We start from the raw sequence: 16,345 nt of genomic DNA, 5'->3' as shown, positions 1-16,345 counted from the left end.
TGAGGGATTTTGTTCCTCTATACGGAATGCTCTGGGTTTTGCAGAGTTGGAGGTCCTGGTGAGTAAAAGGGACATACTTTTGCCAAGGGACACATAGAGGTTCCACTGAAGTGCATGTTACAGCTGCTGTCTGGGTATTTTGGATTCCTTGTGCCCAGAGACCACCAGGGTAGAAGAGAAGTCATCATACTGGTAGAGGCAATTGACCTTGATAACAAGAGGCCACGGGGCTACTCTTCATACAGTAGGAGTGGGTAGGAATATATGCAGCACCCAGTTGGTTCAGCTGGGCACCTCCTAGTACTCACTTGCCCCATTGTAACTGTGAATGGATATGTGCAGCAACCGCCATCTGAGGGTCTGATTAACTAAGGATACAGACCTCTCAGGAAAGAAGGTTTGGGTCACACGAGTACTGAGATGTGCTACCAACAGCGTGCTGAGGTGATCACTGAGTATGAAGGCAATTCTGAATGGATAACAGAGGAGGGATAGTTTGAATATCATTTATGGTCTCGAGATTGACTGCATCAACACTACCTCTTCTGAGTTTCTTGTCAGGTAGGGAGTCCCATGGGAACCATGGATAAGATGCTCCCCAACCAGTGAGGAAAGTAGATATATGTGATGCAATAGGTTGCCTGTGGCAGGCATCAAATTGTGTTTCTCAGAGCTCCAACTGAGGGGAGCATAGTTCAGCAATGGCTCCAAGCACTGTGCTCTGAAATCCATCACCACTATCACACCAAGGCTGCCTTCTCAATCACTGTTCCGAGCCAATGCTGACAGCAATGCTGAGAGCAGCAGGCTAGATCATTACTGGAGATGCAGAACTCCTCTAATGGGCCACTTTGGCTCAGTCCTTCCCATTGGCCTTTGACCTTGCCAGATTTCTTAGATCTACCTTCTTCCAGTCAACATTTATTCCCTCTGTCCTCTCAAGAGTCGGATAAACATCTTGGTCTGAGGGAAGACCCTCCTGGTTCCTTTCTAATTTTCTCACAGACATTAACAAATCTCGTGCCCATCTGATCTTGTCTTGGCATCTGCTTCTCAGAGAACCTTCAGTGCACATTGGTGTTGAAACATAGGTCAATTTGTGGAGTTTAAGTAAACTGTATCCTAAATCTAGACTGCTTCGTAATACTAATAAGGCCATGAGTATTTCTTGCTTCTTGTAAACACTGGTTGGCTTTTCTTCATTCAGTAATGATAACCAGTGCACCTAATCCACCCAGCAACCTTTCAATTCTTTCTTCCTTAATATAAGACAGGAAGGATCAGCAACAAGAGCATGTGAATATGTACAATTTCCCCACAATTATTAAACAAGCAACTAAAAAACACATGCCTGTCTGACAACAGAATACTTCTAAGGCAGGATCTATATTAGAAAGTGAAATAGAGATATGTATGAGTCAAAAAATAATGAAAGTCAAAACCTCCACTTGCTTCAATATTCTGATATGTCCACTTTGTTTAATCTTTTCATTGGCTTCAAATTCTAATAATTAAGAAAGCTCACAAGGTGGTTTGCAGGAGAATATTAGTGAAAGGATTATTGTGTCCTTCATCCATAAGTCAGTTAAACAGGAAGCACACATCTTACAATGCTAACTAATTTCTTGAGCAAACAGTTGCCTGTGATTGGATGGATTTATAAATTCATGTTTACATTGCTAATATCATTATCAGCAAAAATATTTTACAGCATCTATTATAGCAGCTTTCAGGTAGTTGATGCCTCCAGAAATATTTGTTGGTCTGAAATGAAAAATATCTTTGAGAAATGGGTTTAATTAAATACATGCCATAAAGGTAAAACTGACTCACCAGCTGGGGGTGACAAAGAAATAAGTAGAGCAAGGTGTCATCAAATGGATCCTTCTGGTCCCATTAGTGGGAGAACCACACTGCAGCATAAGTGCCTTTGCCTATGGTAATTATTGCTGACATCCAAATGGCCTAAATGAGCACCATGTTAACACGATGTAGTTGATGATTTGGGCAAATGCCAACCCAACATGTATATTTCAGCATGCAACTCAGTCAGGGGCTCAACTACATTATATATGATTATGGTTTCCAGCTAGATAGGAGGCAAGTTTCTGGCCTTTTGCGGGGTTTGATACCCTGAGAAAGTTTTCCAGTTTTATCCCATTTACCACTCCTCCCAAAGTGTACCTCATAGTGAAGGATATAGGAAGTTAGTTATAAGGAACTTCTGTTAAATATGGGAATAGATAAAGAATAAAAGGGAAATGATGGCCTATGCCAAAATTAAGGGGATGAGAATCTTTTTATGAATGTGTTCTGAAGACTCCAAACAGTTTTATGATATTTCAGACAGGAAAAGTCACTTTTATTCTGAAGTAATGTAGGGTCGTGCAAACCTTCATATCAGCTGATAAAGAAAAATATTACTTTCATAGGTTCACACAAGAAGTTCAAGTATTTCATCTCAGCTTCAATTTTTAAGCCATTTTCCTGCAAACTGGCAAATTTCTGCCTACAGCAAACTGATGAAAATTCATGGGTGTTTTCACTCCTCCACTTTAGGGAGGAATAGTAAAACTTTTGCCTTAAATCAAACTTTTGAATATTTGAGGGGAGAAAAAAAAAAACACATCACTTCTCAAATGCGAATACCCAAAGTGAAATGTGGCTGTTTCTTACATTTTTAGATGCCTGGAAGTTTTCCACAAACTTCTATAACAGTCACTCTGCAGGCTTCTGCTATAAATGTTTCAGGAACTATCTAGGGAAATATTCTATTGAGGGGGAAGGCAGGATTATCTAGCAGATAGAGCGTGGAATTTGGACTTGGACAACCATCTGAGACCTGCACCTGCCTCTTTCATTGCCTTATGGTGCAGCGTTGTATAAATGATTCAGACTCTCTTTGCTTCTATTTTTCCCTGTGGTAATAGAGGGAAATGGGCTAAGCATTAGCCCCTTCTCAACAATCAGAGAACACTGTAAAGGTAAATATGACATTGTCTGTAAAGTGCTATGACCTGTAATCCAGAAAAACAGTGCAAGAGGTATGAGGCCACAGAGTTTGTGTAAACATTATAGAACCCTAGCATGGAGAGCTGCGTAGCCTGGCTCTTCACTTCTGCATTTGATCAGGGGTCCTTATGACACATAATCAACTATAGGTATTGCCAGTTGCTGATACCAACAACACACATCTTGCCTTCAGCCTCTGGAACATGTTCATCTCCCTCTCACAAACTCAATGGATCATAACAGTCAATCAACTTGCATCTATTGATTGTCTAATATGCAAAATACACTCTGCTGAGTATCAGACCTCTGGTGAAAGTCTCTTAGGGCAATAATGATTTATAAAGCATAGTAGCTGTTCTCAGAACACTTGTAATCACAATCTAGTTATAAAGGAAGATTGCCTAAAGTATTAAAAATCATATAAGATACCCGTAGATGACGATTAGAAATAATGATTCTAAAGAGTTTAAAGAGTGATTCTTTAGAATAATGATTCTAAAGAGAAGGAGGGAAGGTATGAGGATTCAGAGTGCCTCCATTGCATGTGATTTTAGTTTGTAATTAGGGAAAATGTACGCATAAATACAGAAGGAAAAACGTGTACATGCTCGGAAGTATAAAAAACTAAAATGAAAATGGTATCCTTGGAAGTTATCATGCTAAAAAAAGTGATTTGTTATCATTTATGGCTGCCATCATTTATCTCACTGTTCTCATTGAATTTAAGCAATCTTTGTTCTTTTCTACTGATTATTTCTCTTATATGCTCAGTTTGAGGAATTTTGATGTCTTGTTTGAAACCCAGTTCAGTTAGTCAATATGGATGTGTCTTATGAAAAAAATTCAGGGTGAAAGGAGGATCATGTGCTACAAAGGGAAGAGAATTAGATGAGGATCACAGTGATCTCACTCTGAACAATGAGCAGTCTCAACCTCTCAAGGCATCTGTTGATTCATTTGTAAAATAAGAGGGTTGGGCTAGATTTCACTGGCCAGTTCTAAAATTTTCTGGAGAAAAAAATGCTGCTTAGCAGTTCTATATCTTTGTGCTACTGGAAAGCTCCTCTTGCTTTTGCATTCTGTCAGGGTCCATGATTATTTCTTGTCATTAAAATCAAAAATCTCAATTTTATAGACCATGGATGCCTAAGGTAGAGGAGAAGCAGATGGCAATATGGTGTGCTCAAAAACAGGCTCTAGGGCTTCCCTGGTGGCGCAGTGGTTGAGAGTCCGCCTGCCGATGCAGGGGACACAGGTTCGTGCCCCGGTCAGGGAAGATCCCACATGCCGCGGAGCGGCTGTGCCCGTGAGCCATGGCCGCTGAGCCTGCGCGTCTGGAGACTGTGCTCTGCAACGGGAGAGGCTGCAACAGTGAGAGGCCCGCGTACCCCCCAAAAAACAAACAAAAAAAAAATCCAGGCTCTAACTGTAATTCTTAATTTAGTTATTCTTAGGCTAGACTTTCCCAAGCTCTATTAAATTTTAGTATTCAAGAGAGGTTTGGTCTTGCCTGTAAGGACTAACATAGGTGAATAGGCTGGTTCTTGGTAGTAGAACTTGTGTGTCAGTGAGCAAGCTGTCTGTAGAACAGAGTGGAGGCAGAACAACCTTGCTGGGGGATATATTGGCATATACCTTTATTTCAAGGTATATTGGTAAATATTTATTGTAAATATGATAGTATGTATCACCAAAAAGATTAACAATGTCAAAACATCTAGTCAATTCAAAGAAAAGAGTAATCCAATTTTTAAATTAAGTATGAAATATGTTGTTTGGTTTATGTGGAAAATTGAAAATTTGGATTTTATTTTAAACAGACATGTTTTAATGTGTCACATGAACAGCCTAGAAAAAAATAAAATTTATTTGTGCTGCATGGTATAAATAATGTGAAAGATAGTAGTATATTGGGAAAAAAAGTCAGATTTTTTGAGCATAAAATTGAAATTTTCTAGAATTTAAAAAAAATACGGTTTTAAGGACTTCCCTCATCCAGTGGGTAAGACTCTGTGCTCCCAATGCAGGGAACTGGGGTTTGATCCCTGGTCAGGGAACTAGATCCTACAAGCATGCTGCAACTAAGAGTCCACATGTCACAACTAAGAAGTCCACATGCCGCAACAAAGATCCTGTGTGCCACAACTAAGACCCAGCGCAGGCAAGACAAATAAATAAATATTTTAAAATAAATTTTAAAATATGGTTTTAAACAGTTAATATTATAAACTGACAATAAATAATTGAGGCAAGATACAGCTACTTTAACTTATTATGAAATGTGTTCACTTATTCATATAAGGGGGTTTTACTGAAGGTTTATGAGGTGTTATGCACAGTCGAGATCAGCACAGTCCAACAGAAATATAATTTAAGCCACATGTGCAATTTAAAATTTTGTAACTTCCACATTACGAAGAGTAGAAAAGACACAGGTAAATTTTTTTTTGTAAATTTCATTTACCACAATATATGTACAGTATTACTTCAACATAAAAATTATTGATATACTGTAATTTTTTACTAAGACTTCAAAATTCAGCATGTTTTAGTTATAAATCAATTTGAACTAGCCATATATTTCAGGTGTACAATAGCCACATGTGGCTAGTAACCTTAGTATTGGCCACCTGGGTCTGTATGATGGGATTGAATACTAAAGAACACAGGCACGGCCACTACCTTCAGAAAGTTGACAGTCTAGTATGGAAGACAGACTCTGAACAATAAATCAAAAGTGTAAAATTTTACACTTTTCACAGTTTTTATAAGCATCACAAAGTTAATATTGTTGAATACATGCCCAGCATTTAATGTATTTCCACTCTACATTATGGATAATGTGTTCTTTATGTGGGTGAGATTATTCTTGGTATTTTTAAAGAAATGCATTCTTAATTAACACACTTTTGTAGTCTACTAATATTCTTTTATCCTTGTGCTTCCCATTTTCCCCAAATCAGTATTACACTGTAAGTTTGAAGTTGAATCCTGAGTCAGGAGCATAATAATCTTTTAATATGATTAAAAATATTAAAGCAACTAGGTACAAAATAAAGTTATCAGAGAAAACATTATTTGGGGTGAGAAAAATATTCAATGTTTTCCCATGAACTTTCTATAGCTTTATAATTTCTGTGATTTCTGCTGACATGTGTTTGTGAAGGCTTTCTACTAAGTGCTATAGACCTTCTCTAGGTTTATTTTAGATGTAATTTATTTCTTATGAAATCTTGCAATTGTTCCTACTTTATACATTAGCTGGTGTGATGAAAGTACTTAGGTATTAAAATAATAAGAGCATAAAACCAAAATATAAAGAGAATAGTTTGTACATGAAATAAACTCCGTCTTGTTTAAGGATTTGCCTTAATTGATTCCATGTAGCTCAAGCTTAATTGTGGATGGTGCTGAAGTTGGTTATCTATTTACTGAGATATGAAGAATGCCAAAAAGCACAGATGAACCAAAAGTTTACTGTTCACTCACCTAACTAAAAATAAATATATTTTCTCTCTTTGCTTCCCAAATAAAATTGCTACAGAATTTCAGACAGAGAAGATTTTATGGACTGGAAGGGTCAAACCTATGAGAAAAACTTCCTTAGCTGGAAATTGAAGACTGGATAGAGCTGGATTTTTCAGGAAGAAGTAGTCAAGTCTTTCTCACTTGGAAAAGCAGCATAAATAAAGCAAGAGAGTTGAAATTGGCAAGAGTTGTTGGAAAAATAAAGCAGATGGCTTAAGTTTGAGACATAGTGGAAGTTAAAAAAAGGGATGAGCAATCTGAGGCTAGTTAATGGAGACTCAGAATCTTTAACCTGATCCAATAGGTGATATGGTACCAATATAGTTTTGTCAGGGAAGTGGCATAATGAAAATGGCAATTTTGGAAGATTCGTCTAGCAGAGGTGACATGATTGATTTAAAGAGGCTGAAGAAAAATATCCAAGAGGTTGAGTTGAGAGACCAGATCCAATAATAGATTTGGAAGATTTAAAACAAGCCTTCTTAAAATGGGAGACTCATGCTTTTTTGACAGCATAGGAGATGGAACTGGTAAGAAGGGAGAGTAAGAGAAGGCTGAGGAAATTTATAATAAATGCAGGATTCAGTTTATTCAGAAAGTAGGCTATTACAGGATTCAGGGCTCTTGTTGGAGTGGGATGGACATAAAAAGAAGGAAAGACAATTCCTCCATGGACAGTATGGTATTTTGAATTGTAGAGGTGCTTTCTCTCAAGTTTCTCTTGTGCAGTGTAATATATAGTGGGGTTACATTTTATATTATTATTCTCAGGTCTCATTCCTCAGAGCTAAAGTAAATGGAAAGTTGGTTGAAAAATTACCAAGTGAACGATGGCAATACTTCCATTTCCTTTCTAGAAACATATATACTTTGGTTTGAATTATTTAGGAAATTATAGAGCAAAACAGAATTTATGTTTGCCTTATTTTGACATATGGTTTACATTTTGAAAACTTTGCCCTAGGATGGCATTGGGTAAAATTATAAGGATAAAACTGGGTATAGAGAAAGCAAAATCACAAAATTCAGAACAGTAATAGACTTTATAAGTCATGTAGTTACATGTGTAGTAAAACAATAAATATTTATCAGCTATCAGGTGCCAAACCTATTGAGGGCATTAGGTATATCTATGTGAAAAAAAAAAGTAAAAGATAAACTGTCTGGTAGAGGAAATGGTCACTAAAAAAATAAGCAAACACACACACACACACACACACACAATACATTTTGAAAAGTGCTTGTTATGAATTGAATTGTGTACTCTCCAAAAATTCATATGTTCAAGTCCTAACCCCCAGTACCTCAGGATGTGATCTTATTTGGGAATAGTTTTGTTGCAGATGTAATTAGCTAATTTAAGATGAGGGTACACTGGAGTAGGCTGGGCCCCTAATCCAATATGGCTGGTGTCCTTATAAAAAGGGGAAATTCAGATACAGATATGAACACGGGAGGAACACCATGTGAACATGAAGACAGATATCAGGGTAATGTCAAAGATTGCTTGCAAACTACCAGAAGCTAGAAGAGAAGCATGGAACAGAGTCTTCCTCACAGCTCTCAGAAGGAACCAACTCTGCTGACACCTTGATCTCAAGATTCTAGCCTTCAGAACTGTGAAACAGTACATGTCTAGTCACCTGGTTTGTGGTATTTTTGTTACAGCAACCCTAGCAAAATAATAGAGTGTTACCAAGAATTATTGGTGACGCTGAGAGTGAATAAGGGGATGGAGGCTCATTTTAGATTGGATGGGACAATGGAGACCTCTTTTAAGAAGTTATATTTACCCTAATACCTGACGGATAAGAATGAACCAGCTATGTGGGGCAATAGAGAAAGTGATCTGGGCAGAAGAAAGAGCATGAGCAAAGGTACCCTGAGATAGGAAACAACTTGGAACAAGTAAGGAACTGAAAAAAGACCAGTATGTCAGGAGCATTGCCAACGAAGGCAAGAGTGGCACAAGATGAGACTCGATAGACCTAAATAAAAAAGAATTTGAATTTTATTTTAAGAGTAATAAGGAGACTTTCATGGACTTTAAGCAAGTGATGACATGATCCAATTTACATTTTAAAATAAATTTTAAGTACAGTACTATGTAGAGAATGGTATGGAGAGGGAAGTGGAACATGATAGTAATAGTATCAAACCAGGTATTCAGGCTTGGAATAGGCTTATGGTAGCAGAATATAGATAATTTGAGAAAATGTTTAATATTGGGATTTAGGGAGACTGTGTCATAAAGAGTTGCTCTAAATTTTTTGTCTCGAGCTACGGAGTGTTTCTTATTGCGATGTTATTTACTGAGATGGGAAAGGCTGGGGGAAAAACAGAATGAGGGGTAATAGAACAAGATTTCAGTTCTGGATATGGTAAAGCTGATATACCTGTGAGATAGCCAAGTAGAGATGCTAAGTGAGATGTTTGTTGGACCAAAGAAAGGTCTAAGAAGGAGGTGGAGAAATAGAAATTAAGTGAGGTGTGCAGAGACCACAGATTACTGAACACTGATATTATAGCTGAAGTCTCCCAATTCCCAGTCCTGTGTCCTGGCAAATGCCTACTCAATGGTATTAGAAGATCATTTGATTAATAATAAGGGGGCACTTTTGTGGGTTGTTTTGAGAATAAATGTACAAGTATCTGTGTAGCAAATAAAAGACATGGATGAAGAGTGGTGACACAGTGTCAAGGGCACAGTATTAAGATCTGGAAAGCTTGGAATCTGCTTTTAGCCTTGCCACTTGTTGGTTAATTGTGCCTCAGAAAAGTGAGTTCAAGGCATTAGGACTACTGTCTTGTTAACGGAATTATTCTTATCAGTCATAGCAAAGCTAGTTTCCACATTATCCTCTGGTTCTGTTCTTCTGATGAATATCTTTATAGCTGTTACAGTTTTGTTCCTCTTTTGGGAAAAAATAATGTGTTATTTTTTTATGTTAAAAGGGACAAGGATTTTGCTGTATCTAGGAGGAGAAGTGTTTCACTATATAGAGAGTGCATATTCATTGGTTGATTTTCTAAAAAAGAAAAAGTATAAGAAAACTTCAAGAAAAAGCTACAACAGACACATTTGACAAGAAGTTCACAAATGTAACTTTATAGTCATTTAAATGGTTGCTTCTTTCTTATCTTTCGGCCTATTGTCCCCGTTCCTCATCTTACAGTTTTTGTTATACTTGAATGATGAGCTCAAAGCATGAAAAGCTGTTGTTTTCAACCTTTATTAATGTTTCCCAACTCATTTCCCTGTTTGCTTTCTGACAACCTGCCAAAATCACCCTCTGGTGAATTGTGAAAAGATTGGGGTAGCAGTCGTGGGACCCAAAATGTGTTGCAGATAATTAGTAGATCAGGTCTTTGTCACAGAAGATACTTGGCCACCCACACATCTCTATTTTTAAGCCTTGTGTGTCGCACAATGTGTATTCATTGTCTGTTTTAGTGTGAAGAGCACATCTCTTCATTGTATATAATAGAGCTGAGTTGATTGAGAAATTCCATTATTCTTTCGTCATTTTGTACTGCCCCTGGTTAACACATGAGATATACATATTTGGTGAATAACTGAAGCCACCTTTGGCTTTTAAATTGCTTTAGAAATGGGAATTACCTATTTTGCTACTTACCGAATAATCCAACCACCACAGTCTTTGTTTTCCAATAAGGCAGGAAACAAAAATCTCCTTAGATGATCACATTTGTTTTCTTGCTAATTAGTTCTGACTAATTTGATTGGCAAGAATAGCAGGTCAGGAGATTAGTTCTTGAATGGCACAAAATAGAAAAGGTTTTTTAGTGTAAGATAAGAGGTGATAAGTTGAAGTAAAAAGAAGAACTTAGATTTGGGAATGATGAAAATGCCAGGGTTATCAGCAGGCTTTCCACCAGAATTGATCACAGAACAGCAGGTAATGAATTATTATCTAGTGATATGTTCCCTTTAGAATACTATCTAATGGTACAGCCTCTGCACACATGTGGGGGGGTTGTGTTTGTGTGTGTGTATTTTATAATCAACAGACGTACTCAACACTTGCCCCATTTAATTCTTCCCTTACTTGTTTATGTGTTTCAGTATCAAAGGAAGTTCATCAGTTGACACAATGTCAGTGGTCTCAAAATATAAGAGTTATGTAGTCACAATATAATGAACTCCAGTTGCTATAATATTATAGCCAGAAATAACTTATTCTTAAAAGATTAATAACACCAACACCGGTCTTAAAATCTGACAAAGCAGTAAAGATTATGCTTCCTCCTATAACTGAGATGGTTAACTTAGAGAAGTCACACAAACTCTAAAAGTTGTAGATTATCTGTAAAATGAGCACAAAACAACTCTTCTTCCTGTCTGACAAGATTCTTATCAGGTATAATAGAATTGATATACAGAAAAACCCTTTGAAATTTCTTAGATGTTTTACAAGTGTAAGTCATTATTGTAATAATCTAAATTTTGACCCTGGTTTCTTTTTTCCTAAATCCACATTTATTCATTTTTAAAAAATGAATAAATACCTACTATATTTCAAGTCTGTACCATTCTAGGTACAGGGAAGACAACAATAAACTAAACAGACAATAATTCCTGTCCTCACAGACCTTAAACTTCAGTGAATTGGAGTAACAATAATAGGTAAAAGTTAAAATATGTCAGTTGTTGGTAAGTGCTGTGAAGTAAAATAAGACAAAAGGATTCTTTAAAAATGATTCCTTTGTAGAATAACTTGAAGGAGGTGATGGCTTCAGCAGTGAGTGAGGGCCAAATTGTGTGTTGAAATACTAGTTTAAAGAAAACGGCCATTCTTGAATGAATAGTCTTTCACTTCTCAATTAAAGCCATGTGTATCACTTACTAATACTACATAGAAAACCCAGCTAAGTGGTTTGGCACTTAAAACTATTTTTTTCACTCTATGCTTTTATATTTAGAATGAAAAATTTGAAAATAATGCATCTTTATCTCTCTACTTCTTTGACTTGAACACAAAATTATTTATTTATTTATTTTTTTGCGGTTCGCGGGCCTCACATTGTTGTGGCCTCTCCCGTTGCGGAGCACAGGCTCCGGACACGCAGGCTCAGCGGCCGTGACTCACGGGCGCAGCCGCTCCGCGTCATGTGGGATCTTCCCGGACCGGGTCACGAACCCGTGTCCCCTGCATCGGCAGGCGGACTCTCAACCACTGCGCCACCAGGGAAGCCCCAAAATTATTAATATAAGAAAATGAATGAAGTGTTTATATTGTATAAGGTCATGTGAGTGCAATGTAATAAAAATTAATTTCATATTAACATATGCAAGGTATTTTTAGAAAGGTACATCTACTATCCAAAATGACACAATGCCCTTGAAAGTAAAAAAGTTGAATTAGCCTCTCTCTCACATACATACACAGGAAACAAATGCACCCTTCCTTAGCACAAGTGCCGTAGAAAACAGACCTAGAGGCAAAGACCTTACGTGCTAACATTTCATTAGGGAAGGAAATCCATAATTCCCTAATTAGGAGGAAAATTTCTAACTTAATTAGGGAGGGAAGGAGGGAAGGAGTGCATTACTAAACAACTGACCACAGTGTCTTAGGCACAGCTGATTGCTTTGTGGCTTCAAGAGACAACTTCAGAGAGTGCATGTGAATTTCTGAGCCTTCTCAGAGTCTGCGGCCCAGTCATTCCAGAAGGAGCATAAACTTGTCTGGGACCTAATTCTTATTATAACCTATTCAATTTTAAGGAAGAAAAAGTTTAAACACATTGGAAATCTATGAAATACAAATTAAAGCAAAAAAAAAAAGAATTGTCTTTTAAAAAATCTGTCAAATCAGTTAAGATTAAACAGATCAATATACTATACTATATTTTTGTTATATGGGAAGGGTACATTTTTCTGTAAGTCTAATGATTGTGTTAGCTGATTCAACTTTTATAGAAATATATTCTATTGTTTAAGACTATTCACTGCCACAGAATGACAGGCATTCTCTCTCTCACGCACACATAAACACATACGTATTCACAGAAAAACAGCCACCGTGGATTAGATTGTCTCATATTTCTCAGAACAGAGTAGCCGCATGATGTGGGAAAAATATAGTGTAACTTAGCTAGCTGTTCTTGGTTCCCAAGTTCCTAATGGGAGTATACAACCCCTCATATAGTGTAAGATATGAAGAGTTGGGAAAGCCTACTTATTTAATGCACAGTCCTTTTATACCAGATGTAGGCAAACTACAGCTGCTGGGTAAATCTGAACTACAGTCTGTGTTATAAATAAAGTTTTATTGGAGCACAGCCACCCTCATTAATTTATATACCGTCTATGGCTACTTTCCAAAGTTGAGTAATTGCAGCAGAGACCATATATCCTGTAAAGTCTAAAATATTTATTATCTGACCCTTTATAGAAAAAGTTTGGCAACTGTTTTGTATTATTGGCTTGCATTAAAATTCATGAAGACTTTATAGTCACAAATAATATACACCCTTACAGAGAGTATTCATTGACATTTGAAGCATTCTTGGGTTTCGAGTTAATTCTGGCTCGAAACCCAAGAATGCTTATTAATAGCAAAGCCCCATCCCTGCTGAGGACGGGTCAAGTGTTTCTAGTCACCCAGAAAACCCATTTCCATAGTCCACCCTCTGACTCTAACTTCATAACTGTCTCCATAGGGTCATCTTAACTAAAGACCAACCAAATATCTAATGATATATTGGAGGTGCCTCTCTCTATCTTGCTATCTCTTTATCTATCTATCTATATACATACATACACACACACATATATATATATATATATATATATATATATATATATATAGGCAAATATGGAAAATACCCTTTGTTACAGCAAATTCATCTCTACAGATTTATGGTAAAGACATATTTATCTACAATTTTGCTATAAGGTGTTCATTCACATAACATATCAGAGAAATAATTCTAAATGTTCAAATACTGGTAAAATAAATTCTATCACCATTATGTTATAATTATTAAAAATTATATCTATATATGTGTGTATATATATATATTGTGCAAAATGGCAACATAGTTTACTATGAATATGTAAAGACGGTCCCCGACTTACAATGATTTGACTTAACGATTTTTCAACATTACGATTGTGTGAAAGAACGTGCATTCAGTAGAAGCCGTACTTCTAATTTTGAATTTTGCTCTTTTCCCAGAATAGCAATGTATGGTACAATACTCTCTCATGATGCTGGGCAACAGCAGTGATGGAGTCAGCCACACGTTCAGGAGGGTAAACAAAAGGTACACGGTACACTCACAACCATCCTGTACCCATACAACCATTCTGTTCTTCACTTTCAGTACAGTATTCGATAAGTTACATGAGATATTCAACACTTTATTATAAAATAGGCTTTGTGTTAGATGGCTTTGCCCAACTGTGGGTTAATGTAAGTGTTCTGAGCATGTTTAAGGTAGGCTAGGCTAAGCTATGATGTTCAGCAGCTTAGATGTATTAAATGCATACAATATTTTCAGCTTAGGGTGGGTTTATCTGGACGTAACCCCACTGTAAGTCAAGGAATATCTGTAGAGGATAATCACATTAAAAACTGTATTTGTATATGATGGAATAATATTTTAAAATGTAATTGCTGTCTTTTTTCAGTTTTGATAACTATATTTTAATCCCTACACCCCTTCCACAATTAAGACCAGGTTACAAGGTGGACACCTATTGCTCTAAGGAGAGAAAAGTGGAAGCATCTTACCAAAGTGATCAATCTTCCTTTAACTTTTAAAATAGAGTTTTAAAATTCAACTGCCAAATCAATAGTCCACAAACCAAAGCACATGTGGTATATAAGAACTAGACAATTAAGGCAGAAAGTTTTTCTATGAGTTTTCCTATGAATTGTTGGATTGGAAGATCATAAACAAGAGCCATGAGGACTTAGACCCAAGAAAATCACAGAACTGGGTGAATTATATCCTACCTAATCATGGTAGGATATAATTAAAATTATAATCCTCTGCACTGGATGAAATCAACTGCTGCAAGTACTTTTCACATATTAAGTTGTTGAATCCTTGTGCAGTAGGTGTTGTGTTAGTATTGCTATTGTATAGAGGAGGAAACTGAGGCACAGGAAGGTTAGGTGAGTTGAGCAAGGTTATACACAGCTGGTAAGTAGAGGAGCTGGTGTTTTAATTCAGGTATTCTGGCTCCAGAGAACATGCTATTCACCTCTGTGCAGTATGGCTTCTCCAAGATATAATCATATTTCTCCAGCTGAAAGAGCAATACTGAGTTAGCCACTTGAGGGCTAGAGGGAGGGAAAGAATCAGAATCAAAAAGGAGACCTAGAGAGACAATATAGGTGCATATAAGCCATTGAACCCTGGTTCTGTCTCCTTCTGGGGAGACAGAACAATGGACTGAATATTTGTGTCTCCCCCACCCCCAATTCCTATGTTCAAACCCTAATCCCCAATATGATGGCATTGGAGATGGGGTCTTTGGGAGGTAATTAGATCATGAGGATAGAACCGTCATGATGGGATTAGTGCTCTTACAACAGACACAAGAGAGCTTGCTACCTCTTTCTCTGTTTTCTGCCATGTGAGGACACAGCAAGAATATGGCCATCTGCAACTCAGGAGGAAGGCTCTCACCAGAACCCAACCATGCTGGTATCTTCATCTTGGACTTCCTGGATTACAGAGCCGTGAGAAATAAATTTCTGTTGTTTAAGCCATCCAGTCCGTGGTAATTTTTTTATAGCAGCCCAAACTGTCTAAAGACAAACCCTAAGGGTATGGATGGTAGTGGGGCAAAGAAATCTTTATTTCTACTGGAGAAATTCTACATGGAAATCCAAGGAACAAATTTACTTATACCCATAAGACTATGTATCTTCATTTCCCTCCATAGTCCTGGATTTCATTTATTATTGTACTACTGTAATTATCAATAGCACACCCTTTCACTCTCAAAAGCATCCCAGCTTAGACAATAAATTATGTGGTCTATTTATACATCAGTTACCACATGGAACTCAGGTAGGAGGCTGACCCACAAGGCACCCTCCTCCAACACAAGCAGAGTAGAACACAGAAATGGTGGCAGCAAATGTTCAGACAGAAAGAGGGCCTGAGAGAGCCATCACTGTGTCAGCCATCTATTGCTGTATAACACACCATCCCACAACATACTGGATTAAAACGACACAGTTTGTTTAGCTCTTGACTCTGTAGCCCAACAATTTGGTCTGACATCAACTAGATTTACTCTTTCCTCTGCAATCATCTTCTAGTTATATAATTGGTTGGCAGATAATTGCAGGGTACTGTCTGTACTTAGATGTCCTCGCTCACATCTCCGGCAGTGTCTGTGGCAGCTGAGTTCCGTCCATGTGGCTCCACTTCCTCCAGCAGGCTAGCTTCGACTTGTTCACACAGTAGTCTCAGCAAGTCCAGCAAGAGAGAGGACATACCCCAACCCCTAAGTATATTACTAGCCTCTGCTGGAGCCATAGTAGCTAATATACCGATGGCCAAAGGAAGTGACATCACTGAACCCAGAATCAGCCTAGAAGGGTGCACGAAGTTCCATGGCAGGGGTACGTTACTAGAGGGAGGGGTAGGATTTGTAACCTTTTGGAATGGAGGCGTTAAGTAGTTACCAGGTACCTCACTACAGGAGGTGGGAAGGTGCAGAAAGTCATTGATGTCCCATTTGTCATGGAAATCATTTGTATCCTTGAGCAAAGGAACTGTTCAAAGTAGTACCTGAATGGGAGTTGAAGCACAG

At 37.5% G+C, this 16,345-nt stretch overlaps 1 long non-coding RNA gene across 2 annotated transcripts in view; it reads left to right on the top strand.

Moving 5' to 3' along the window:
• Positions 1 to 16,345, top strand: part of LOC307184504 — a 180,007-nt gene that overhangs the window by 145,481 nt on the left and 18,181 nt on the right. The gene's annotated exons all lie outside the window — the stretch shown is intronic.

This window comes from Stenella coeruleoalba (assembly GCF_951394435.1).
Source record: "Stenella coeruleoalba genome assembly, chromosome: 3".
In the NCBI taxonomy this organism is placed as follows: domain Eukaryota; kingdom Metazoa; phylum Chordata; class Mammalia; order Artiodactyla; family Delphinidae; genus Stenella; species Stenella coeruleoalba.
The sequence above is the reverse complement of the archived record's forward strand: the minus strand, read 5'-3'. Positions and strand labels throughout refer to the sequence as shown.